At 37.2% G+C, this 27,301-nt stretch overlaps 1 long non-coding RNA gene across 1 annotated transcript in view; it reads left to right on the top strand.

The window, feature by feature from the left end:
* The window catches only part of LOC308053997, a 133,081-nt gene that overhangs the window by 103,480 nt on the left and 2,300 nt on the right, over positions 1 to 27,301 (top strand). Inside the window, exon 3 of the long non-coding RNA XR_013923901.1 lies at positions 1 to 27,301. This exon is cut by the window's left edge and continues 37,802 nt beyond it. This is a non-coding gene — a long non-coding RNA (uncharacterized lncRNA).

The raw sequence follows: 27,301 nt of genomic DNA, 5'->3' as shown, positions 1-27,301 counted from the left end.
TATCTGTTTTTTTCTTTGGATGTTTTTCTTTTTTCAAGTTGGCTTCTATTTTTGATTTATCTTCTGACCAACTGTATTCTATTTTTCACTATACACATTTTATTCAAAGTACGGAAACTGAGATGTTAATATTCAAAGCCAGAATTGTATTATTGTGTTTACGATATAAATATATTATCACCATAGTTATACTACTCTCTGATTTTAAAATTACTCCTATTTTTGCAGGGGTAATAAATATACCGGGAAAAAAAAAAGAATTTTCTGTGGAGTTTTATATTTAGCAATACTGATTATGTGTTTTTTTATATCCGTGGATACTACATGAAGTTACAATGTTTAATGCTTTATGAAAAAGTAAAAGCAATTTTTATATTGTTAAGAGTAAATAAAGTTGACTTTATTTAACACTTCTTTAAGTGTAAGTATAGCAAAGATAGGAGGAGATTTTCAAAACAGGGAGTCTGGAAATGTGACTTACACAATTTCAACTTTTGAATGTCAAATAATGCTCTTGGTTGCATATTAAAGACAATTTGCAAAGCTTTGGAGGGAAAAAATGTTTCCATTCATGATTCATGTCCAGGCTAAGGCTTTTATTTCCTACAGTAATGATACAGTATCACTGTGTACGGACACAGGCTTTAAGAGTTTCTGAAATGAGCAGTAATTACGCGTTGTGGTATCTCACTCCCTCTGTTAAGGCATTACCTAGAATTCTAATTCCTTTTTGTTCTGTGCCTGGTTCCTAGCTCTGTCTGCGTAGTAGATTTGTGCATTTGAAGGCAAGTCAAACCTTGTAGCACTGACCCCTGGCCATCTTCACTAACTTTTGCATTCAGCAGAAGTACGGCTGTGTGCATGGCTTCCATCTCACCTGTGAATATTTCAGGGATGAAATCCTCAGTTTGGGGGGAAAAGTGAGTGAACTTCTTGCCATTTCTCCTGTGAGAATATTTGACACGCCTAAAATAGCAGACATGCTTGAGAATAAACAGTCACCTGCCTGCCTTGTTGCTCTGATCAGAGTGTGACATTCGTCAGCAGCTTATTTACTTACAAACAAATATTTTGTAGTGCTGTGCTCTGGTACTGCTCTTCCTCTATTCAAATGCAAACAGCAGGAGGCACACAAACAGAGGTGGAGACTACTTGTCTTTCTGTTAAGAAAACAATTTCTAAAGCTGAATGTCATCTGTGCAGAGGGCTGGGAAGCAGACCTCTGGAAATCAAGGTGTGATTTGACTTCCACAGTACAAAACCATTTCAGAAAGAGAATTACATATGTAAGAAGGGAAGGGGTTAGGTCAGTTGGTGCTGTAGACAAATCTTTCTTGAAAACTAACAGTTACTTTCAGTTTAAGGGTGCTTCACAGTTTCTACGTAGCTTACACAACAGAAGAGATAATACAATAACTGAAGCTTATTTGAACTCATGCCATAACAACTCTAACTTAAAATCGCTACAAAAAGACTGTTTTATGTCTTTGTGGAAGTCTGATACTCAGTGTAGCACAGCTGATAGTAATAACAGCTGAGAAGTTGTGAAAAACTCCTTTTAATGTTTAGTATGTGCTTCTCTATTGAAAGGAGAATTACATGGCAATTGTGTAAAACTCTACAGAGTTCAAAGAAAGTCTTAGATGGATTCAAGTAGTGTACACTCAACTCTTCAAAACGTTGTGGCTCAATGGGATTTTTTGCGGTTACACTGTTATGCCCTCAAGAGGTATCTCTGCAAATCTGGCAGTAGCACAGCAGTATTCACAAGGCAATGGAAAATTTCAATCTACTTCTTTATATTCCTCACTTGACTTTTAATATGTTTTCCCTCACCCGTTTAATTATTTTCTCTGTAGTAAGTTGGACAAAATTATAAGTTAACATGGTTTTACTTGTAACTCTGTCTCTTTTTGGCTTGCATCAAAATAATTTTCTTATTAAAACCACAACATAGAGTACTTGTACAAATTACCCTGAGAGACATGTGTTGAAATTCTTATGAGACTCTTTTGCATTATTTACATTGTGACGTTCTGTCAGTGTACTAATGCTCAAGACTGTTTATATTTTTGGATTTAACAAATATGTAAATCAGGTGCACATTTCCCTAGGAATGCAAATGTCTCTAATGAGGGAAGACAACAAACTTCAAAACAAACAAACGAAATAATAGAATATGGTAAATAGCTCATGTGAAAGCAGGGAAAGAAATGCTGCTCAAGTGGACTACAGATGCTGGGCTGTAATCCTTGCCATGGGATTGTTTAATCAGCTCATCTTGAAGCTCTGACAGATGAATTGTTTCTAAGCAGGGAGAGAGCTGGGGACGAACAGCAGCCAGGCAGAGGTTTCCCATAAGGAGGCATGAAAACTTCTGGTTTTCCTCTGTGTGGCAATCTAGAGAGCTGAGAGGATTGAGTTCCTCTGGCTGAATTCGCTAACTCCGGTAGAATACCACTCCAAAGGCCCCAGCTCTCTGAAAGACTTTCTATATTATAATGATTAAAATAGCTGTTTAATTTTGGTGTGTAAGCACGGAAGAGGAACAGCATCATGGTGGATTGACTAAATATTATAGAAGGATTTGAATGTCCTTCAGAGAAGCACCCAGCTCGGATTTCATGTCAAAATATTCCCTGATTTTGTAGGGATAACTGATATCTTTGAATCTTAGTGCTCTAGATTGAGTTTTTGTACAGTAGGAATGTTCTTTATTGTGCTGTTTGTGCTATGCTTTTTATCATGCATTGCTCACTGAAAACTTTATTTTCCATTCAGAAGTGCAATTAGACAAAAGTTCCTCACTAAAATAAGACATCATTTTTCTCAAGCGGGCTTCATTTTGAATTTTGATGGCTTCCTGCTAAACATGCAAGCTTTCATTTCTATGAAATTAGTTCAGTATCTAAAAATCTGAATTAGTATTTTGTTTTTCATCATGTAACTTCAGCCCCTGACATACTGGTAAAGATTATATTTCTCAATTGTCAGCCATCTCTAATAAGATCTTAATGGTAAAATTATGCTGAATTCTCAAAAATCTATGAAATTTGGATAATGCATGTGTAATAACGAGGGTAAAATGTGTTAATCAACATTCCTCTGTAATCTTGCAACTGCACATTGTATGTAACCATTGCCTTTTCTGTCTATTTTCAGTCTTTTATCTTAAAAAATGTGTTTTGTGTCGGTTATAGTAAGACTGTCAGCTGGACTCTGTACCGTGACAGCACCACGTTCATGAAGCCTCTGTCTTATCTGTCTCTGACATTATGTATCTGGTCTCACTTTAACATGTTCTCATTTGTTTGTACCAGCAAAGCTGACGAGTAAGGATCGTTAATAGTCATTAATAGATCATTAATCATCATAACCTTGAAAAATGCTATCTTGATTTTCCCCTGTGCTACTTAATCTGTCATGCAGATATAGGTATTAGAGTGCTGGAGAACAGGTTTACTAAGCAGAATTATTTCCTGATAAAACCTGTCCCAAAGTTATGCCAAGCCTTCAGATCGAAATGTCTACAAAAAGTCTGAAAATTACTTATCAGTAGTATGTGCATGAGGTAATTCTTTGAAGAGGAGAACACGTGGAGAGGTAACCGTGAGTTATGTTAACCAAACTTCCATCATAAAGGAGAAAAGATTTTCAACAAAATCATCTAACACAAAATTTATTTCTCATTTCTTTATAACACTTCTAACAGCTTTCTACTTTTCTACAAGTTAACACCGCGTAGGAGGTGTTAGCTTTGTGCTGCTTGGACTCTGAAACCTTGTCTCTGGGGGAGTGAGGAGGCCGTGATTGCTATGAACTGCTGGTGCTGATACTGAAAGAAAACTTGATATTCACAAAACTCTCAGTAGAAGGTGGACTAGAGATTTATTAAATTGATACCTGTAATGCCTGTAATTGATTCCTTGGCAAGGTCTCCAATGGAGTGTGAGTTCAGTGACTTTCTTAAAAAATATTGTTCAGTAGATAGACAGTAAAACTGCTGTCAGTCACCGTGCTCCCCAGAAATCTGAGCTTTCAGGTGCCCTGGAGCCTTGTTGGTTTGGATGAACGTTTTAAGTACTATCAGAAATTGTATGTATCGCATATAAAAACAACCTTCAAATTTAGTCATAACACAAAGCATTATTTAAAAGACTCAGACCTTCAATGTGAGTAAATTTGGTGCTAAGACGTAAGAGAAAAGGATGCCTGACAAAATAGGAGATGTGTGCATTGGCAGTTTATGGTAGTAAACTCGTCTAGGGAGGAGAGGGCTCAGCACTAGCTTTCCTTGGCATCAGCAGGTTTTTTAAAAAGAACTTTCATGTTGGAAACTTTTTAATTGTTACAGTAAAAACATCCCTCACCTTTTGTGTTCTCCTGTTATATTCGAACTGCTCGTTGCAAATGTGAAATAAGTTAAAAAGAACTGAAATGGAAGATGTGGAATGAAGCATTCAGTAAAGAAAAAAAATGAAAACTTTAGTAAACAGCCTATCTTTTCATACTGTTTGAAAAATTCTGCTTGACGTGATATTTTTGTTCATTATAATTTGAAATGATAATTTCTTTTAACTGAGACTTTTTACCAGACAGCTGGTGTCTGTGCCAAAAGTTAAATCAGAAGACACACCTTGATGTACTACATTGTAAAATTGTCAGATTAAGAGATGGATTTTAAAACCACAGGAGTAAACAGAAGAGATGAGCATCTTATTTGTTCCTGTTTATGATTATTTCAGTTTATTGTTTCTATATAGCATAATCTATTTGCATTTATTTTAAAATATTTTTTCCTATTGACAACTTAATGTTTTTAAAGTAATTTTGTCCTATTGACAACTAAATGATTTTTATTATTATTATTTCTGGGGTTTGATGGTCCATAGGCAAGTATAGTTCCATAGTTCTCTGTTCTCCTTGTCAAGGACAGTGAGAATGAGGATTTTTCATGCTTGAGTTTATGTTGCTCTCTTTCTGATTTCTCTGGCTTTTCAGAATTTAAGTTTTCTGAAAGAAAGTGGAGAGAAGAAGGGCTATATGAGAGCAAGGATTGCATGTTATCTTGATTTTGATGAAATAATTATGATTTCTTTTTCTAGATAATCTTTTTTCTCAAAAAAAAAATTTGAACAGGTATTTAACAGCACTATATGTGAACTCTTTGTGGATTTCATTTTCCATGTTTATTTGGTTTTTTTTGAAAAAAGACATTGCAAGATAAAAGTTACTGAATAAAAATGTGCACATGAAGTCACAGTGTGATGGTTACCTGGTAAGTTAGTGGACAGTAATTAGTATCAGAGAGCTGAGAGACTGAAATCTTCTGTTTTGAATTTGATGATTATCAGTTTGTTTTTGCAGTTGTTTGATTTTTTTGTGATTTTCTTTCAGTTTGTGTTTATCTTTCTTCCTTTTCTGTGAATGGATTCTGTTCTATGTCAGTGCTTGCTGTCATCTTGAACTATAAATATATCACTTTCCTCACAGTCTGGAAATTTAAAGGAATTCTGAAAATCCATCCCTCTCAGAGATCAGAAGCTACTGCAAAACCTGGGTAAGCCAGCGTTGCTAGACCTATTTGAAGTAATATTGGTCGACAGTCTATCTACCAAATCTCTTACTTGCCTGAAGTGTCTGTGAGCCAGTGAGTTCAGTAATGCTACAAGTCCGATCAGTATTGTTATTTTTCACCTAGGTATTACCTCTGCTTCTTTACCCTTAAGTCAGTTCTCTTCAGACCAATTCTGCTTAACGAAGTAGTGGCTGTTTTCTGAACCAACTGATCCCAAGTAGTTTCAAATTCACTTTTTATTTCTTCTAATGAGCCATTTCTCTGTATTTAAATAGAAGCAAGCATGAAGAAGACAGTAATGCTTAATCAGGGCTATAGCTGAATATATTTCCTTCTGATCTCAGTTAACTTGTGGTCTTTAATTTCGGCTGAACCTTTGTCTACAATAACTGTAGGAAAAATAAATGCCTCCCTGTCCCCCAATGGAAGAGGGTGACACAAAGTTACATAAAAATGGCAGGCTAACAGTTTTGCAGTAAGCAAATGGAAGAGGAGGAGAAGCCATACACAGAATTTTTTATTTTGTGCCTTGTCTTGTTTGCTCTTCGTCTTACCTCTGAAGAGTAAGGATTATTTAAAATACTTTGAAGCTCCTCCTGTTGCGATCATGACATTCCACTGCATTCCATTGCCCTGGTTTGTCTCAGGCTTCACCTATGTATGTTTTTATTTCTATGTGTTATGGTGTCTGCAAGTAGGTGATGTTATTTGTTTGTAATTCATATTAAAACCAGCGGAGCAGATAAAACGCAGAAAATGCAGAAGAAATTGAGGGGTAGCTCACATGACATGGACTTCCTACACAATAAAGGGCTTCCCCTGACCCTGGTGAATGCACAACTGTATATAATTAAAATTTGCTTTTTATTTTTACATTATGTAGCAGTTTTCAGCAGCATGTACCAAAATTATACAGAACCACAGCTAACATAATGATGGTTTTCCAAGTAATGTGCAAAAAGCCTAGCTCATTTTTGAGTGCAGTCTGCATGAAATCTGAGCGGTACGGATGTCAGGATAGCTCTCTATTCATTATGTTGCATGTCAGAAGTTTTATGTGACCCTGAAATATAGTTCTTTTTAAAAAAATGTGGCTTTAGGATGGTATGTTTCTAAGTTTGAAAACTGAATTGTAAAACTTCCCAATGCTGAGATGTTCCCAATTTGAATGCCCCTTTTTCATTTCAAATGGTTTCTTGGGTCTCTTTCTGCTGTGTTTTAAATGTAGATGAGGAACTCATCCAAATGGTCTTTTTTTTTCAAATATGGCCTTTTATTGCTGGATTATGTCTAATACAAATTCATATGTGGATTTAGCCAAGAGATACAGCACTGGATTGTATTGCTGTATCTGACTGCTGGTATTGTTCCTGGTGATGATTGCTGTGCAGACGAAAAGCACTGTCCGCAGCTTGAGCTTGATTGTACACTCTGTCATAGAGAAAGTCAAGGGAAATACAAGCTTTCTTTTGTGAAGCAAACAAAAAAACCCTGTATGTTCACTTCAGCTGTTCCAGTAAGAGCAAAATAATCTCGGAAAATCGAAGAGAAATCAGACTAGGCTTCCTACTGCTCACCCACTTTATGCCGATCAGTCAATTTGTGTGAGGAACAAAAATACTCTGTAAAGAGCGTGTCCTCTGAAAAACACTTCTGACATGCTTATTCCAGCTTATTTCCTTGCTTTATTTAATTTCATTTTGTTATTGAAAGAAAAGCCTGACATATTCCACTGTGGCTTATGTCTTTAGGAATACTTAGGATAGTCCCACTGATTAAGATTTTCATACTCTTAAAGAATGTAATCAGCATGAAATTGCAAAAAGAAAGCCATCCTTCTATTTTGGCAATGAAAATGCAGAACAAACAACTCAAAATATATGTCTTCTATCTATCTTAAGTACATGATGGGTTAAACATTCATGAAGTAATCATTATCTTTCAAGTGTGATTTACAGCGCAAAGAAATAAAAAATAAAATAAATGCTGTGCTGTTATTTTTCTTTATTATTGGAAGACATTCCATGGTGTCAGTGCATGCAGAGAATGTTGGACAAGTATTTAAAGAGATTAAGCTACTGTTTGTGAAGGATTTTGAGAGAAAACTAACTGGAAAAGCTATTATACAGTGTGCTATTTTATATTTTAAAGGTTAGAAAAACTTACAGAATAGGTAACAAGACTGAGTAAACAAATACTTCAATGCCTTCTGGGCTACTGAAGTGTTTGCCTAAATAAGAGAGACACAAGCTTTTAATTTTTAATACAAGTAAACTTCCTTTCAAGTACGAATTTTTGTGATATAGCAACTTCAGGTCACAGAAAAATACGGCTTCAATAAGCTTTTCAGGAGTCATCCAATTTATCCCAGACCCATAAGAAAGGATCAACTAAACCATTTATGATTAGTATTTGCTCTGTCTTCTAAATATCTTTGTATAGTACTTCAGTAGTTTTAATACTTCTTTTTACAGTGAGGTTTTCCTAAGACATTACATACATAGGCTTTTGGTTTAGTGTCATTTGTACTTGGTTTTCCTCTCCAATTTATAATTGGCTGATGTTGTTGTCCCTGCCTTCCCTGCCGGCCAACTTTTCTGCTTCCAGCGAGGTTTTGATAATTTATATTCCTTTCTAGTTTCCTCTGCTTTTGTCTCTTGCATTTTCTATCTTGTATTATTTATTCTTATTAATCTAGATCAAATCTCTACAAGTTTTTGGTTGGGTTTGGTGGTTCTTTTTTTTTAAACGCAGAGAAGTTATAAACTTGCAACTTTCTCCAAGTTGTTTTTTGCTTCTGTTTCCATTCATCCACTCAGGAAAGGACTGTTATTAGGGGGAGTGCCTACTGAACCCTGGACAACTTCACCAACGATACAGGAGGCAGACATCATCATGGTGGGGGTGGGTGGGGTGTCCGCTGCAGAAGGTCGCATTCCTCTCTCTCAATGGCAACGTTATGGACTCTGTCTACATGAGTTTCTTCCAATGTAGCATTATTTTTCTTTCTCCCCAACCCCCCCATTTTTTTAAAAAACTATAAACCCGTTCGCCAGCTTCACTGCCCAGACCTGCAGACACATGATGGCTTGGACATAAAAAAGGAAATGCACGAGAACCTCAGGGGATTTTATCTAGGAAGTTGCGTATGTAGTACGAGCCTGACTTGTAGACTCTATCTTAAAGGATACTTAGCGAGACAAAGATGATGGGTAGAAACGTCAAATGTTTTTATGCTTAAAAATCTTTTGAATGAACAAATGAACATTTTTAGCTGCATGTACCATTGAAAAGAACCAGTCATTGAGAAAGAAGTTTGTTGAAATTGAGTCATCTTCCACTTTAGAAGGAAATAGGAGTCGTGGAAAAGGCTATTATTGTTTTGGGGTCTCCCCACCCCCCCCCCCCACCCCCCCCTTAACCCCCTCAACACCAAATCTATTTAGAAAGAAGTGTACTTTTAGACCTTAATAATGACTAAAGAGTTCTCTTAAGAAAGTCCTGTCTCTACCCATCTACCCATCATTTGTGACCTGCATGAGGAGGTATGTGACGGGCAAAACAGTGAGTCTAACAAAGCTACAGCAGCATAGTGGGACTATGGGCAGAAGGTAAGAGTAGCACTGTGGGAATGACTTGCTAATGTTGGGTTTCAAAGTCAATGTAACATACTGAAATGGAACTATGAGAGTGAAAAATATCGGTGCACTAATGTGAAAGAAAAAAAAAAACCACAGATGGAGCAATTCTTCTACTCAAAGGCTACTTTAAATACTTGTCTCTAAAAGTAATGTGTCTACCAATCTTGGCATTAAAACTGGGTGTTTTCTGTTTTATAGGTTTTATATTATTGGTAGCAATTAAACTGTAATGACTTCTATCCATTAGTACTATGGGGGAGTTAAATCAGCTGGAGTGTGCACTGGTAACAGCCATGAAGTCCTAGGTCACTGCCAGTTTGTTACAGTATTAAAGAATGTCATGGTGGGTGCATTTTTATGTCAGAAAGAGTCACGGAGTTAAGTAGGAGAACATTACTGTGTCGGGATAGTGGGAAAATAAATGCATAACAGCTGTTATTAGACACCCTAAGTACAAAATAAATCTGTTGCCAAGAACACTATTGTGAATGAAAAAGGAGAGAGAGGGAATAATCCCTTGCTAGTAGCTGTTAGCATAGCGAGGTAAGCTGCTTTCTGCCTTTCTGATGTTTTTTAGGATTTCTCCAGATAGACGAGGGACTCTTATACAGGTTGTTACTGTGGCTGAAAATTCAGGTGTCCAATCTTTATTAAGTTTGGGTTTCCTCAAGATTCAGTAAATTGCAGGAAAATTAGTAATTATGGCAGATTTGCAAATTGTTTGGTTTTGATAAAAATGTTGGTTCTGCCAGATCTCCTGGAACCTTCAGAAAATTGGAGGGAAAAAACCCCGAAGTTACTTACACACTTCTGATCTGTTTGTAATTTCTGCTACTTCTTAATTGATGTATGTATGTTCCAATTTTTAAGTACTGCATTGTTGTGCCTGATCCATCATTGCCTTCTCTAGCTTCCAGAAACTGGTGTGTATGAACTGGCAATAGACATTTTAAGTGACTGTGTGGCCCTGTGAAGGACAGTGGGTTACATGTGAAAATCTGTCCCCTGAATTAGCGCTAACATGGGAAGTGTTCAAAGTTAGTCAGCTCATGTACCGCACACCTTTGGGTTCCCAGTTCCCATGGGAATGTGTCAGAAGACAAGCTGCTAAACTGAGTTAACCAAACACAAATTTGTCTTACAAGTTTTAAATTCATTCAGATGGGACATGAATATTTTGTTTCCTAATCGGCACAATTACCCTGGAGCTCATGTTGCAACGTGTCAGTACAATGACAGCTCCCTCTGAATGACAACTCATAGCTATACTGAAAAATGACAGGGTTTGTAAACCAAGGTTGTTTAAAGAAAAGACTCGGTTCTCGAGTGACTGTTTCTCTCTGAATCATTACTGCATTTTACAGTACACTGTAAATATACTTATTTTTAAATGGATCTAATTGGCATGCTTAATGGACTTGTGACGGTGTATAACACAGCGTATGCTGTACTAGCACCTAGTAACGTAATCTTGTTGATGGCAATTACAAGATGCTCGGAGACATTCTACACATTCTACAGTGCAATCCATTAAGAACAAGTCAGTAGTAATGGGCATTAGGATTTGTAAGTGTTCACCTTAGTGGCAGGCTTTTTTATCATGCCTTTTGCTGTCACTCAGGCAGTTACTGTCACTAGCTTTTTTTTCCGATGGAGGCCTTATTTTTCAAGTGGCATAAGCCACTACTTGTCTCCCTGACTGTGCATTTGTGTGGAACTCTGTTACGTATGATATTTCATTCTGTTTATTCTTAAGTATCTTTAATGGCATCTTGTTTTACAAAAAAGGTGAAATGAGTATTTTACAGTCTTGAGTGTATGAAAGGAGTCTTGGACTGAACTGGGAAACTTACCTGAATTCCATCCTCATGAATGTAGCTAGAACTTTGAATATAAATCACCCTAAAGTTTGCTATGCATTTTAAACATGAGTTTTGGAACTTAACTGTGCTATACATTGACATGTAATTCCAGCTCTTGGGACAAGGGATTGACTGTGTAACATTTGTACAGCAGCAAGAAATGAGCCTCTGCTTGTACTTTCAGACTAGGAGAATGGCTGCAAAATATATGTCTAATTCTAATAGTAATAATAATACTGTGTTCCCCCCTCAAAATAAGAAAAATAACTCACAGCATCAAAATCACGCTTTCAAAACGTTCAGAAAGTCTGCAAAAAGTTCAGAAAGTTTTAAGATATAGTGAGGCAGAAGTCTTAACATAAGTATGCTGCAGACATTAAAAAGACTAATGCTGTTTTCGTGCTGATTTCATTTTTCTTTTGTTGTATAAATACATATATATAGAGAGAGAGTACATAAAAAAAATATTGGAGATGATCTGAATTGGTTCATAAAACCTTGCTGGTTTGCAAATCATTACGATATTTTAACTGCATTGCCTGGTTCTGAGTTAGTATCTGTAGGCATCTTGCATTATATTATACCTGGGAATTGCATCTGAAACTTGTGGCTACACAATACCGTTCCAGGAACTTGGTATTTAATGTTGAAGGAACAGAGCACTTCTATGTTAGGTCTCTGGTATGAAATTCTGGTCATGGTAACTTCCGTAGCTTCTCCTGTGTTTAAATAATGCCAATGGTTTTGTCTTTCCACTGCACTTCACTGGAAGAAGCTTTTTTTGGACTCCTTACTTTCAGCTGACCTTCTTAGAGTCTTCACATTTATGGCCATTGATTTCCTTGAGGTGTTCCTGCAATGTTTAAGAAATTCTTCTCTAATTAATCATGCCATATATATTTGGTACAAAAACTGAGAGACTTTGAAAGGAGCATTGCTTTTTAGAAAGTGTATACATCTATACATTTTACTCAGTGTATGTAGATATCCATGGTTGGTAAATATTTGGTATACTGGTAGTTGAAGAAGGTCTGTCTGAAAAGGGTGACGATTTTGGATTTCCAGTAATTAAAGGATAGTCACATAATTTCACAAACATTAAATAACCTTAAAGAACAAATAGTATTTCTAATGTTGAATAGTTGATGACTACAACTGTTAGTTTTCAGCAGCTGGAAAACATTTAAAATATCCCGATATTTTACTGTGTTAATGCTCAAATTATATTACTTGGGATAATAATAGGACTTGTAACTTGTGTTCTTATTATTCATACACCTATAAGATTTCCCACAGAGATTGTGAGAAAAAGTTGACTTTACCTAATTATCATTCTCAAGCTCCAGTAACTCCTTTCCCCCACCCCCATGCTATATATACTTTTCATGTGATGGGTTATAAAAACTCTTACTCTGAGGACTCAGTAATCCCTTTTTTAGTGGCATTGGTGCAAAATGTTCTGCAGTCACAGTATTGCCTTGGCGTTTTACATAAAGCAGAACCAAGTTTATATAATGGAAACAGAATGTCGAATGTATGGTAAATAGTATTTGTGATCTTCCTGCTCTCAAATTCTGTTACCTGAAATTGAACAAATTGTTTTGTTTTGTTTCTGTTTGTGATCACTAGACACGTTTTTCCTCTGTCCCAGGATAACTGGTCATAAATGAATGGATCCACATTTAGTGAGTCCAGCAAATATTAGAACTGTTTTAAGTGTTTTTTAAAATCAATGACATGACTGAGACTAGATGACAAAAAATCTAATAAAATATTGTATCTTAGAAAAATGTAAAGTTACTGTCGTACATTTATAACCTAATGTAAATGCATGAAATAATTGTCATCATCACCTACATGAAGATGAAGAGCTTTTCCAGAACTAGCTTTTCCATCTAAAATGCTAATATTTTACCATTTCCCCCCATTTTTTGCCAAATAATATAAGGGCCATAGATGGATAGTGTGATATGTCTGCTTAAGCATTACAGTATTAATAGAGGGTGTTTTCTTTTGATTCTATATCATGGATATCAATGTCATTGTTACCTGAAAAATCGCTTTATAGCACTGTCACTTTTCCCTCCATTCCCCCACATATCTAGAAGTCAAAGTGTGTGGAATCAGATGCACAGGGATTGTCTGCATGCATGTGGCTGGAATTTCATGATCATAATGCTGCCTTTTGCCATAAATATCTGAAATGGAGATTTGCATCTGTTGTCCTAGAAGACTGGGCAGGTATGACAGCATTTGAGTAGAAATGTCAGTTAGTTAATTCTGTTCTGATAACAGTACTACCACATCACAGGGATTTGTCAGGAGAAAAGCATCCATAGCACATTCTTGGTATAAAAGAAAGGTGAAGCAGTATTATCAAAACCACTTAAAATATAACAGTTTCAAAGTTTTTTGCTATGAGTCAGAGTATTTCCCCTCAAGCACATGCAGAGGGAGTAACATGAAGGTAAGTCTTGTACACATTAAAATTACCAAGGATTCTGGGCTCAAATGAAGTAACCACCAGGCAAGTACTTCACATCATATTTCATATTTGCTGAGTTGATTTGGGCTCCAAAACAAGTTGTCTGAAATTTTACCGGAGATGTAGTTGATGTCTGCATTTCATCTGACACACTGATATGCTACATCTTATGAAAGTAACATTTCTAGTACATCAGTAAACTAAATCAATACATACTCACATGAGGAATTAAATTACTTTCGTGTCTGCTAAGTGCTGACTATTCTGCACACGTTAGGACATCTCCTTACTCTTGTTATGCCTGTTTTGTGGAGTAGCAGTTCTCATTTTGCTAATAGTTACTTAACAGATATTAGCTGGCAGCATTTGAAAATGTATATATTTCTCTAGATCTCTTATTGTAACTTTTTCTCCTCAACCTCATCAGAATGATCATGATGCTAAATTTGGCCTCAGAGCATGCTATTTTGTTGTTGTTGGACATGTGACAATGACTTTAGTGTATTTGTAATCTTCCTCTCTTCCGTGGCTTTTCTTCTTTAGCCTTTAACTCCACAGCAAGCAGTCAGTCATCCTAAATACCATAGTTACACAAAATAAGGTTAGGGTTCCCATTTCACTACTGATACTGAAAAACATCTCCCTGTGAAACACCAGGAGCACCATGATTTCTTTTGTCGCTTTGGTGTCTTACAGTGTCTTTAGTGTCTTAGAGAAACAGCATCCAAAATTTGGGTGTGAGACACCCCATGTTTGGTAATCATAGGGGTGGGCCCAGCACCAGGGTAGCAGTTTATTCCTACGTGTGATTATTCCTAACTTGTTCTATTAAAAGAAGTAATGCAGTTGTTGATACACTAAGTAGAAGAGTAACAGCTGCACGCTTGCTCTTCCATGCTGTTCTGTGTACTGACCGTCCGTGTGGGTGTGGTGTTCAGGCCTCACTGGCAGATGTTTTGGATGACTTGTATATTCACAACTGGTGAGGCCCCAAATAAATTACGGAGGTCACCTCAAATGAGTTACATTTCTTGAAATAAGCTTCTGTAAAACTCTGAAGTGCCTAGGTGGCATCTTCGGAGCAGCCAGGCTAGTGAAAACATTCACTCACCGCACAGCCATAATTGTCTTGTATAAACATGTCAGGAGTATCCTGAATAAAGCCTGATTATATGTAATGAGTAACAGAGAACACAGTTTGTTTTTAAGCTGCATATGCCTTTTAATTTTCCTTATAAGAAGATATACATGAATGTACTTTCACACAGCTCATTGGATTACAACTTGAATGGTATTTTAATATTTGTGTCACTTCAGCTTGAAGGTGTCATCACCGAAGTATTGGGACCCAGTAAGCACCCTAGTTAATGATGCATAGCTTCCTGGCTTAGCTGGAGATTTCACTATTCCTTCGGAGTACAGTTCTGTTACTTGAAGGCCAGCTGATGCCAGGTAGAACATTGCCACCTTTTGGCCGCAAAGGAAAGACATACAGTTAGAGAAGCAGCGTTATGCAAGCTGGGGATGCTGCACCAAACTACTTACTAGTATATTCATTTGTAACCAAACTGCTCAGTAGTGGCAGCCCGGTGCCGTGGAGGTTGTAGGCATCGTTTGCTTTGATTGTGTGCGTTTCATACCGTGGTGATGTGTTTATAGAGACTATATTATGCTACATACTAATTATGTTTTCCTGAGGACTGAATTACATATGCATTGTGAAGATAGTATGAAGGCTACCATGGTTACCATTGTGCACCCAGGAACTTATTTTATACAGTGCCAATTAATCTGAGGTAATGCTTGAGAGAGAAGAACGTTGAATAAGGAATGCTAATGTGTCAGCTGAAAGATGGAAATTAGATAGAAAAGCACAGCTCTTATTGAAGATTATATGTCAGGGTCAGCATTTATAAATGAATCCACCTGTAAGACTAAAATCAACAGTTCCGTCTTACGTAAAACCCCCCATATCTTTCTAGGCCTAGCTGATACACAGAACACGCTGCTGCTTCATCAAGGATGTTCTCTGAATAGGAGGTTTTTTTCCCTTCTTCTGATTTTAATGCCACATTCCTACAGTTCAGGCTATAATTGGGTGTTATTGATATGTCAGAAAGAGGCTGCAGTTTCATGATGCAAAGACATCTAAACCCTACGCAGCTTATAGTTGCTGGGGACCGATGTTATGCCTCTGGCCAAAGACTTGCAGATGGGGAGGGCAAGGACTGAGCATTGTACAGCTCTAACTCTCCTGACAGCTCAGTTTGCCTCATGTTACAGCGCTAACATGGCTTCTCAGTCAACTTGTCCATTCACTGTGAGGTGTACGGCAAAATTAACGTGCCAGCTGTACACAGTGTGTGGTTATAATTCTTACATGTCTTTCTCTGTTTCCCGTTTGCATTGGGACAAATCATTTTAGTAGACGAAGAGAATCCAGCCTGGAGCATTCAGATCCAGATCATAATACAGTTCAGAATACAAAACACTGCTGTTCTAATTTCTAGAGTAGAACTTTGAGGAAGGGTCAAGTGAAGATGCTGGATAAGCTCCTGACAGAATTGCAGATTTCCTGCTTGAATGTTTTCACTGTATTTCTAGTATATTAACACAGCATAAAAGTATTGCAAATATCTGTAGAACGGTGCTGTGTAGTGTGGTGTGGCTACACCACCTGATGCTTTTTTGGCTGCCTTGTAGAGTTATAGAGCAGTCTTGTAGAGTTTTGCTGTTGATTCTTGCTGCAGTAGCTATAAATACCTAGCAACAAATATCTAGCAGCCCTAATGAAGCAAATCATTTAAAGATTGACAATATCAACATGTTAAAGCTGTTGCAGAACAGGAAGCTGGAGACAAAATTTGAGATGAGTTTAAACCCTTTTAATCCTCAAATAGGATTCTTACCAAATTTGCAAAAATGTATGTAACGTTGAACACTGAACTTTTAGTCTTTAGAAAAAAAGTCTGCCATTTCTTTTGATTCACCAACGTGCATGAACAGTTGGATTTAAGTTAACTAACTTTATACTGAAACAGATGAAGGAATCCTTGTATCATTCTGCTGGCTGAGCAGCATCATATTCTATGGGGCTGGCAATTTTTGGCAAAAGAGTAATGGTAACAAACAGTTGGGAGGCAGTAACTTCAGCTTCCACAGATGTTCCAGCAGTGAATAGTTGCCCAAGGCAGAAGCTTTGATGCTTAAGTGATGGAATGTTTATCTTAAAAACAAGAAATTAAGCTACTAAAATGCATAAGCACCTTTTCCAAGTGTTACTTGTTAACACAGTTCATTGGCTTACGTGACTTGTAGCTGTATTATTACTATTTTTATTAAAAACTGAATTGTGCTTCACACTAAAGCACTTCAACGGAAGTAAAAGTAAAGCATTTTCAACAAAATTCCTTTATAAAATACCAATTTTCAGTAACTTTCCACTCTTTAGTGGTATTCGCTTTTAAACTGATTCTACAACATTCTTAATACTTAGTAGTAAGTATGGCTGAAGACGCTTAACTTTGCAGGAGTAATCACTGGACTGCTTTTACCTGATCGTGTAATGAACATCTCTCTTCCAATGCTTTAAAATACAGCAGTATCTGTCTGTTAGATGTAAGTCAGAAATAATTTTTGCCTGCTTCCATGAGATTCATATACATCTTCCTTTTGTTTCTAAGAACATGGCTTAACCAATATTTTTGCCAAAGCTTCTAATCCAAAGTAATTGTTCAGTCAAGGGAGTATAAGAGAAAAAAGTTGCAGTGGCTTATGATAATCAAACATAGTTAAGTTTTTGACAAAAATTGTTATAAATCATGCACACATTTTCTTTTTTACAAAAGGAGACTTGATTTGAAGGTATTTTCAGAAGAAATTTCAGGTTACTAGCCAAATGTTTTGGAAAATGATTAGCTGCTCATTCAGATCCTATGTATTAATCTTTGTGCTGAACTAAAAAAACAGCTGCATGGATGTGTAAAAAAACCAGGGACATTTCTTCATATCTGTTGAAGCACGTTCACATTTAATCATTAAGTTCTTGGCAAGAATATTTCTGCAGCCTATGTCAGTGGAATATATCAGGTTTGGAAAGGAATGTATATAATTACCTCATTATGTAATTTCAATAATAAAATAACTGAGCTGTCTAAATGCCTATCAGTGGGAAACCAATGGAGGCAGCTGATCTGTAGTTATGCATAAAAACTTTTAACTTCTCATTCTGATGAAATATGCGTATTCTTTTAACTTCTTCCTTGGTGAAATGGTTGCTTTCTATTAGTTTTTGTTACAGTGCTTCTAGTTAGTGCTTTCTTTTTCAGGGGATGGGGGTGGGAATCGTATAAAAACCTTTTGCAGGTTTCTTTGTAGCTTCAGCAGCAGGAACAGTTGACTTGTAAAGAAAACACTGTGCTGGACCAACTAAACAACTGAGGGCTCAAGGTAGGTCAGTTGTTGCCTTTGCTTGTAGGGTTGGGAACGGCATATTTCAGATATTGATACATCAGGCAAGGTAGGTAAGGCTTGTTTCGGAGCATCTGGTTCTTTGGATGGGTGGACAGACAGATGGAAAAGTTCTGAGTGAATGAACATTACTGAGGTTGCTCAGCAAGCTGGCACAATTTTGTTTCTCCGCTAGGAAGCCTGCAGTAGACCTGAAGGCCTTTACAACTGAAAACCTGGAACTAAAAGGACAGAAGGTAATAGGGGAATACAAGGAAAACTATATTAATTAATATTATTTTTAGAAGATTAACTTCTAAATTAAAATCTTCAGATAACTAGTTACAGAGGAAGTTTACACATTAAGAAAAAGTAAGGAACAGTATAAAAGTAACTTACTCCATTTACAATCCAAGTGAAAGTACATCAAATGTTTCTTTCGCAATTTGTGATTCTTTTAGAAATTAGGACTCATCCTACAAACACCAATCAATATGACACCAGTGAAACAGTAGTAGTTTGCATGACAATAGCTGTTGCAGGGTAGTGTCTGCTAAATTATATTAAAATTACTGAAATGTTGAATTACTCACCTGTTGAGTAACACATAGAATTACCCTTTTGAAGAAGGGTGTCCATCGCTTCTAACAGTGTTAGGTTTTCCCTCCCACTCTTTCTGCTTTACCAATTTATAAATTCCCTCATTTCTGGCAACTTTGTTTTTGCACTTAGACTGTATAATTTAGCATAGTAAATAGCTGAGACTGGCAAGCAGTGTGTAACTGACTATATACCCCACCATTTCTTTTATGCTTGGGGGTAATTGTAAACACAGAATAAAACTGATTATTTCAGTGTATGTAACAATAGTCACACAAGTTGGTTTTAGTTTTAGATTTTGTCTATAGTCAATAGAGAGAGGACAGTACTCTGTATTGGTAAACCTCTGTTGGGGATGGAAGAAGCCAAGAACTACCATAACTACACTTCCAAAAGATTCCCATGAATCACTTTGTGGTGTAGCACATTGTGTGAGTGTGGAAAAAGTGTTGGATTTATATATTGTCTGCGAGTTCATCACTTCACTGTTGAGTAATTTATTTATCTGCTCTCCGTGAATGATGCAGTTTGTTGTCATGTTTGATCGTTAACACTTTTTACAAGGCCTTTTAAGGCATAACTCCATCTGCAGTAACTTTAAGGTTATTCTGTCCTTAAGGCGGAACAGTAAGACTCTCCTGCTTTCACTGAAGCATATGTAATGTAGAGGGAGACAGTGTTTCCAGTGAACTAAATTCTTCAGTGTGGAAGAAAAAGAGAGAGTCCCAGTGAGCAGACTTTTGCTCATTTACTCCCTGCAGAGAAATGACATTTGTTCTCTACAGCATTTTCTCTTGAGAGGACCAGTTATTGGCTTATGTCACAAGCAGTCTACTGTTCCTCAGTGATATATTCCTTAAGGCATACATGGATCACTTTCAATACTCAGTGATCCAAATTCAACTCTTATTGATTGTATGAATGTGCTGTGGCTGTGAGAACAGAAATTGTTCTTGTGTGTGTGTGTGTTAAAGTTCATCCGGTTTTCTTTCTGATGCGGTGCTGCTGGGCGTTTCTCCCACTATATGTTGTCTGTCTGTAGGTATGTGTATACATATACATGCTTACATGAATAAAAGGCTTCCATGACTTTTTACTACTAACTGGCTGCCCTTAATTCTACCTAGCCTCCTGCCACTGGTACTGACTTGCAGAGTCTGTCTAGGTAATGAGAATAGCAAGGGCTCCCTTTCCTCCTTTACCCACTACAGCTGGTTTGAGGGTAAGTAGCAGACTATATATATAATAATAGACAATATTGCTAGCTTTTTTGTTGCTCTGAGGATGATTGAAAGCAACCAAATTCAAGACATATTGAAAGGGAAAAAATTACAGTTGAGAAAGTCCTGTAAAATTTGATGGAAAGCATATGGCTATCTCCCTACATTCCTTATCTCTGTTATTGGAGTTCACTGTGACAGAAATTTTTTTCTCTCCTAGAATAAAGCTTACATTCCCTTGCCTATGTAAAGTTTTAGTATTTCTGCTCTGTTTTGCATTTTGAAGGAGCCTTTGCTGAGATCAACTGTGTAAGAGTATAGTAAAATAATTAAATGCTTTGGTACCTGTTGGGTTGAGCAGGCCTCATTAACTTGGCTTGGGCTGTACAGCTGGATGTGAAGAACACACACAGTATGATACAGTCAGCTAGAAGTCAGTGTTGACTAGAACTAGCATTTTTGTTATTGAGGTACTTCTGTATTGCAATGCAGTTTTGCCAGGATTGAGCATCAAGGGAAACAAACAAACAAAAAAAAAAACCCAAAATAATTTGAGATCAATCTCAATCAAAGAATGGGGTGATAACCCATTTAGGAACTTACTCCAGCCTGGGCTCATGGCTTTCTTAGCCTTCCTGGTTAAATATATTATGCCAGCTGTTCTGGTGCTTTACACAGTACATTAAACAACTTAATCATATTGTCTCCTCTTTCATTAATAAATTTAGCATTTCTATTCTTGAAACAGCTGTTTTCTTCTCTTGCTCTATTTTAGTTCTTCTTCAGAATACAAATTCAAACTACTTTCCATTTTTTCTAGACCTGCCACTTAAAAATTTTGTTTTCCTATTTGATTGATTAACCCTCTTGACCAAAAATTGAGTGCTCTGAGGACCACTGTTATATTTTTCCAATAAATATTCCCTTTGTTGTTAAGTGTTTCCCAGTATTCTTGAACATCCTTCTGGAAGGAGGGTGTTCTGGGACAGTATCTTTGAGACAGAAGAGCTTGTTCTTCTTGAAATTTTACTCAGTTTTTTGCTTTCATAAAGAACTAATTGCCATGGTTTCACATGTAAGTACTCATTCTGGATGCACCTCAATTTTTATACATCAAAGAATAGGATAAACTGTAGAGATGGAACTTTCAAGATGGAAATTGACAGGATCTATGCTTTCCCCTTCTGAAAACCTCAGATGGAAAATATTAATTTAGCAGTTTCAAGTTCTGGTCATAGTTGCAGATACTGATCAATCCCACCCATAGCTGCAGAACTAACTACTGTACAGTGAAGTCTTCTTCCCTTTAAAATCTGAAAAAGATTGGTTAAAGGAGATAACTTTAAATCTCAGGCTTAGATCAAATGATTCAAAATTAATATTGTCTATCGAGACTTGTTTTAAAAACTCTGAACTTGTAAAGGCTAGCAAGGTTAGGGGTGCAGAAGAAGCTGGGAGGTGGTGACACAGCCAGGACAGCTAATCCCACCTGACCAAAGGAATATCCCATACCATGTGACATTGTGCTCAGCAGAAAAGCTCAGGTTAAGGAGGAGGGAGGAAGGACATTCACAGTTATGGCATTTGTCTTCAGTCACTGTCACATGCGATGAAGCCCTGCTTTACAGGGCAGTGGTTTGGGAAGTCTTACCTGATTCATCTGAAAGTGTTGATGCAGGGATCCTTGTGACAAACTCCTGTTGCCACCCAGACAGTGATCAATCATCTGGCTAAAGTGATTTGATTCCACCATGGAAGTGCTACCATATGCCAAGATGATGATTAGTTTCATTGTTATTATTTATTTAAGCAAACAGTCTCTCTGTGTAGCAAGGAGGTAGGCATAGGATGAAGCTGGGGAACCATATAGCAGGTTAGAGATTCATTTTGTACTACTCATTTGCTTTAACCTACTCCAGAAGTAGACCTTAAGATTCTGCATTTCTTATGTGCATACTATAGTGAATATTATGTGGCAATGTCTGAAAGTGCAGTATATCTTAAAACAGGAGGAAGCAATTTCGAAAGAATCGCTTGTAGCTTTTTGTGTTTTAAACACAGCCTTTCCGGGAGTTTTGCATACTATTGTCAGGCCAAAACATCATTTTAACACTGTAGGAATTAATACAATATGTTCCACAAAGACTCGAGGAAGCTGTCTGAAGTTCTAACATTAGTAATGCTTGAGGAAAAAACTTCTGCAAACACTGCAGGATACTGCAAATTGCAGCACTGGAATCTATTTTATTTTAGCTGACTACCGTCTAGTGCTCTGCTGTTATTTTTCCTCAGATCTTGCTTTTGTGTGCTACACAAAGGAAAGCGTATGTTTTGTTTTATTGCCTTTACTGTGCCAGCAAATATGCAGAATAAGAATGACTGATGTTCTGTGAGATTTCTTATCTTTCATGATATGATTTCTTTAACAGCCATTCTTACTCTTCTCTCTAATTATTTTTGGTGCTGAATGCAATTCATCATTTCACATCTTTTTTTCTTACTGCCATTCTCTGCATTTTCTACTTTTTCTGACTTAGAGGACGGCAAAGTTGTTGCAACCATCATTGTTAAGAAAAGGAAAGGCAGAATGAGAGCTTTAATTATTGTTAATACAGAACTATTTGATCACAGCAGATATTAACAAACCTTTAATAAAGCCTACATATCCTTTTACCAGGAGATTACCATTACCTTTTACTCTGAGAGTCTTTCTCCCCCTCTCCCAGCTCCCCAGAAAAGGGGGTAGGGGGGGTGGGAGCACATGCATGAATAAGACACAGAGAAGATTGCAGTCTTGTCCAAGAAGAACCATACTTGGTTTGTTACTTCATTCTGCTTGTGAAATTCCTTGTTTCCTGTGCTGAGAATTCCCATAAGGGTTCCAATAAGTGGTAAGGGCTTGATGGTAGCTATTGACTGGGCAACTGGAACACCTCCATCAAACTTACTTTACAATAAGCCACTTCACTGTAATTTCATAGTGTCAGTTTGTTGCACTGAATTTTGCTATTGATAAAAAGGTGAAGGCATTTTAATTGTATTATACTACTTACAGATCATACTTTTAACAGAACTGATGCAGATTGTTATAGCAGGAGAGTGGTGGTAGTGTTTACACTGAGGAGGTTAAAAAGCTCAGCTTCCAATTATGAAGTTTCTTTACTGCCTTAGGAGGTCACTACCTGTAGAAAGAAGTTACAGCAAAGGGTGGCAATGAAAAGGAATGAGTTGAAGTGATTTTTATAGAAGTCACACAGCAGGTCAGCAGTAGAGTGAGGAATAAATTTCAAGTCTCGTGAGTCCCAGCCCAATGTCTTTGCAGCAAATGTTGCTGTTCTAGAAATCTCATTACTTACTGAACAGACCAGAAGAATGTAAAAGTTGGGTTATGCACACTGTGCCAGTTGGTAATCACTGTGCTCTTTAATAACCCAACAACACTGTATTAAATCTAATTAACCTTCGCTTATCTCTGATTACAAAAAAAATCCATGAAAGATGAAATGTCATCTATACCAGCATTTTATGATCTCTTCTGAAATAAATACATCTGGAATCTAGTCACGGGAGAGCAGTAAGCACTCACTGGCAGAGACAGCAATAGAACTGTATCAAATACGCCGAAGGACTGGGCTGGGAGGGATGATTCTGCACGCTTCTCTCAGGTTTCCTAGTTCTCAAGATCTGGAGAGTGTTTGTTGGTTTTGGGGGTTTATTATTATTATTATTTGGGAATATTGCCTATTGTGATTTTTTTATTTAAACTGGCTGTGTTTCAAAAGCATCCTATTATATTTCCAAACATTTTTTTTATCTTTTCCCCATTTTTTTTTCCTGCACCGCTTGGAAATCACTAGGATTATGGTGTTTAGGTTTTTTAACCAATGGTCAGAAACCAAAAAAGTAACTTGTGAGTATGTTACTCTAACCATTCTGCAAAGAGCACTTGAAAGTTATAGAAAGAGTTGCAAATGTGTTATTTTATTTATACAAAAATTATACACAGTCTCACTAAAATGACTTTAGAATATCAGGTATAATTATTGTTCCTTTTCACAGACTTACAGCACCTAGTCTAAAGCACAGTGGATACAAAAGCTTTCATCATAGGCACTTACTGGGGGAAAAGATCTGGCAGAGACCGGGTAGATTAAGTATCTAATACAAGATGTGGAAAAGCTTGTCTAGCTTTCATTAATGCCATCTTTTCACTTTGCCTCTATTCCCTCCCTGAAGGCCAATCTGTAAGTGTAGATAGACAACTGCAAAGTAATTTGCAGCTGGCTGACAGTCTGTAGAAAAACTTCATGAATTTCTAAAGTTTATATGGAAAAATAATTTTAAATTCACTTCTACTACACCACCACGATCACAGGACACTTCACAAACAAATTAGGGTAAAAATACTCTTTATTTAAGGAAGGGCTTCCCATGTACCAGCGTATCTGAAGGCCCTTATGGCATAAGTATTTTGATGGATACATTAAACAGCTGGGATAAAAGAACATGGAGAATATTCGTTCTAGTGCAGTTGGAGATGGCCCTAATCACCCCCAAAGCATGGATGAAACAGTTTTATTAGTTAAACTGTGTAACAGTTAAACTTTATCAGAAAAGAGGTCTCCAACATTTCCTCTGGGCTTCCCTTCTGAGTATCATAACGAACTCTGTTGACAGCTAGGGATGAAGACTGGATTGCTGTTGTAATGACCATAATTACTGGTGGTAATAGACATGACCACTCTAACAGTATGTTATTTCTTGCTTTGTAATGCTTCACATATCTGAAGTGCACCAACATTAAGAAGTTGCAAGAGAAAGATGGCCCACGTAGATTTGAGATGTTAGTTTAAATTCAGGTACTTCCTACGTAATAAAATTACACACAAATGTACGGACACGAAAACTTAAAATTTATCACCAGTAATATTACAGATGATTATATTTGGCACCTAGTGCAGAACATACCTATGAAACAGGAATTACTACCTAAATGACTAAAACTCCCACAGAGATGATGGAACGTATTTATTAAGCAACTGACAAGCTGATAACAAAGACTGATAGAACTGTAACTCCAGGTTTGTCAATTTAAAATAACAATACTAAATAAAGAGCATACATGAACATAAGCCTTAGCTATTGTACTGGGGTGTGTGGCAAGGTTTTGTTAGCGGGGGCTGGCGGGTGGTGCTGCAGGAGGGTGTCTGTGGGAGGAGGTCAGGGTTGCCCTGTGGCAAGGACAGTTGACTCTGCAATGGACCTAAACCAGGATGAGCTGAGCACGTCAGCAAAGCTGGTGGTGCTCTGTGAAAGCATACTTACAGAAAGGCGGAAAATACCAGAGAGGAAGAGAGAGAAGAGGGAATGAAAGAGTGAGAAGCAGCAGAGGGATCCCCAAGGTTAGAGAAGGGAGGAGGAAGTACTCCATGATGCGGGAGCAGAAACCCCTGCTGCAGCCTGTGGAGGACCTTTTGTTGGATCGGTGGGTATTTCCCAAAGGAACAACAGTCTGTGGAGAATCCATGCTGGAGCCAAGGAAAAAGGTGAGAAGATAGGAGCAGCAGAGACCTGTGCATACTGATCAGGAGGTGGTGGTGGTGGTAGAGGAGTTGGGGGTGAAGGATTGAACTTGAGTCTGAGGAAGGGGCAGTGGGGCGGGAAGAAAGGTGTTTTAATATTTGTCTTTGTGTTTCTTACTAAGTGAACGTATTTTAATTTACAATAGGTTGTTTGTTTTCCCCAAGTCTGTGTTGCCTGCAACAGTAACTGTAAGCAATCTCCTTGTCTTTGTCTTGACCTACAAGCTTTCTTGTCTGTGTTCTTCCTGTTTCCACCGCTGCTCCTGCTGTGGAGAAAGGGAACAAGCAGCTGCGTGGGAGTCTGGCCATTAGCCAAAGCTGACCCATCACACCTAGAGAGAATTAATGGTCAAAACTGCATTTCAAGTTAGACTATGAAGGGAACGAAGTGATGAATACCTGAAAATGAGATCTTCCCAGCAAATAATCGAATTGCAATCACAGTTGTTGTTCTACATTACTGTAAAAGTAGTTGAAATATTGATTTGATGAGCCATTAGTACATGAATTTATTCTGTGTCTGCGTTCTAAGAAATCAAATGCTCGTCAAAAGAAAGGCATTAAAAATATGATACAAGTCCTCTCCAAAGAATTGGTGCAACAACAGGCACCTCTTCAGGATCATATCCACAAGGACAACAGCAGCCCTTTCCACCTGATGGTCTTCAAATTCCAGTGCTGTGAGTCTTTCCCAGCTTGGCACTGTTGAGTCAAGTGCTCTGTATGCAGTGGATTACTGATTTCACTCCCTTTTTACTGTGCACAAATAGCACTACAAAATATAATAAACAGTGTAATTTTTATGTTTCAAATCTCTGCATTCGTTTAACTTATTGCAATCATAAATTGCTACTCTTGAGAAATACATTCTGAGAGGCCTAACTATGCACTTTTGAAAAGAAAATGAATTAATAAAGTATTCATAGTTTTTTTCTTTTATAGTCCCAGTGTAGTCAAACATAATTCTCCATGGTGTGACGTAGCTGTGTACTCTTCACAGTGATAATGGTGAATACTAAAAGGTGATGTTTGAAATACCTACCAGCTTTCCTCAAGAGTGGTCTGAGTATTTCCCAAGTCACCTAAAAACATCTTGTTTCAAGAAGTAGGACACTGAAGCAAGAGTTACAAGATAATACAGCATATTGGGGTTGTTTTTTGTGAGTGAGTGCAGAGGAAGATGTGTTTAAAATCAACCATCTAGATGCTGTCAGTATTTGTAGTAGCTGAAGAATTATGTGCTATTTGAATCAACAAAATTAATGTTGAAATGAAGTAATCTTGACTTGTGTTGGATTAGTCAGATTCAAAATCTAGAAAAATAAATTTCAGATACTCCTTAAATTACGAATTTTATGGACAGTTAGAGTCTGTAAATTGTTCCCTGATCTGAGGACGACCAACTCAGCCTTACAATAATCAAAATAAGAAACTCTTGAAATATTGTCTCATTCCGGTTTAGTATCTTTAGGCATCCACAGTCATTTATGTCCTACTTTAAAGCCACTCATAAAATAAGTAATCTAAGGAGTGTTCATGAATCAACATATCTAGTAAGGTATGATTCATATCCAGGCCTGCTATGTCCAGGAGGAAGTGTTGTCATTACATTTAATTTTCTGTTTGGAAAAAAGGGACCACATTGGAATAAAATTAAATGGAAATTGAAACCTCACAATGAATCAGTCTATTGCATAACCTATGGCATACACAATAAATGTCATGAGGAAACACGAAATGAGAAGGTGGTTTGTTGATTTGTTTGGTTTTGGTTTTAGGAAAGAACAGGTATGAATATGAATAACATGTCCTGGAAGAAATTCAGATTGGAAACTGCTTCTTAACTATTAGACAAGTGAGGAAGTAGAATTACCTCTGAGGAGG

Source organism: Falco punctatus (assembly GCF_963210335.1).
Source record: "Falco punctatus genome assembly, chromosome: 15".
Lineage (NCBI taxonomy): Eukaryota > Metazoa > Chordata > Aves > Falconiformes > Falconidae > Falco > Falco punctatus.
Note: the sequence above shows the minus strand (reverse complement) of the source record. Positions and strands in the feature narration are given on the sequence as shown.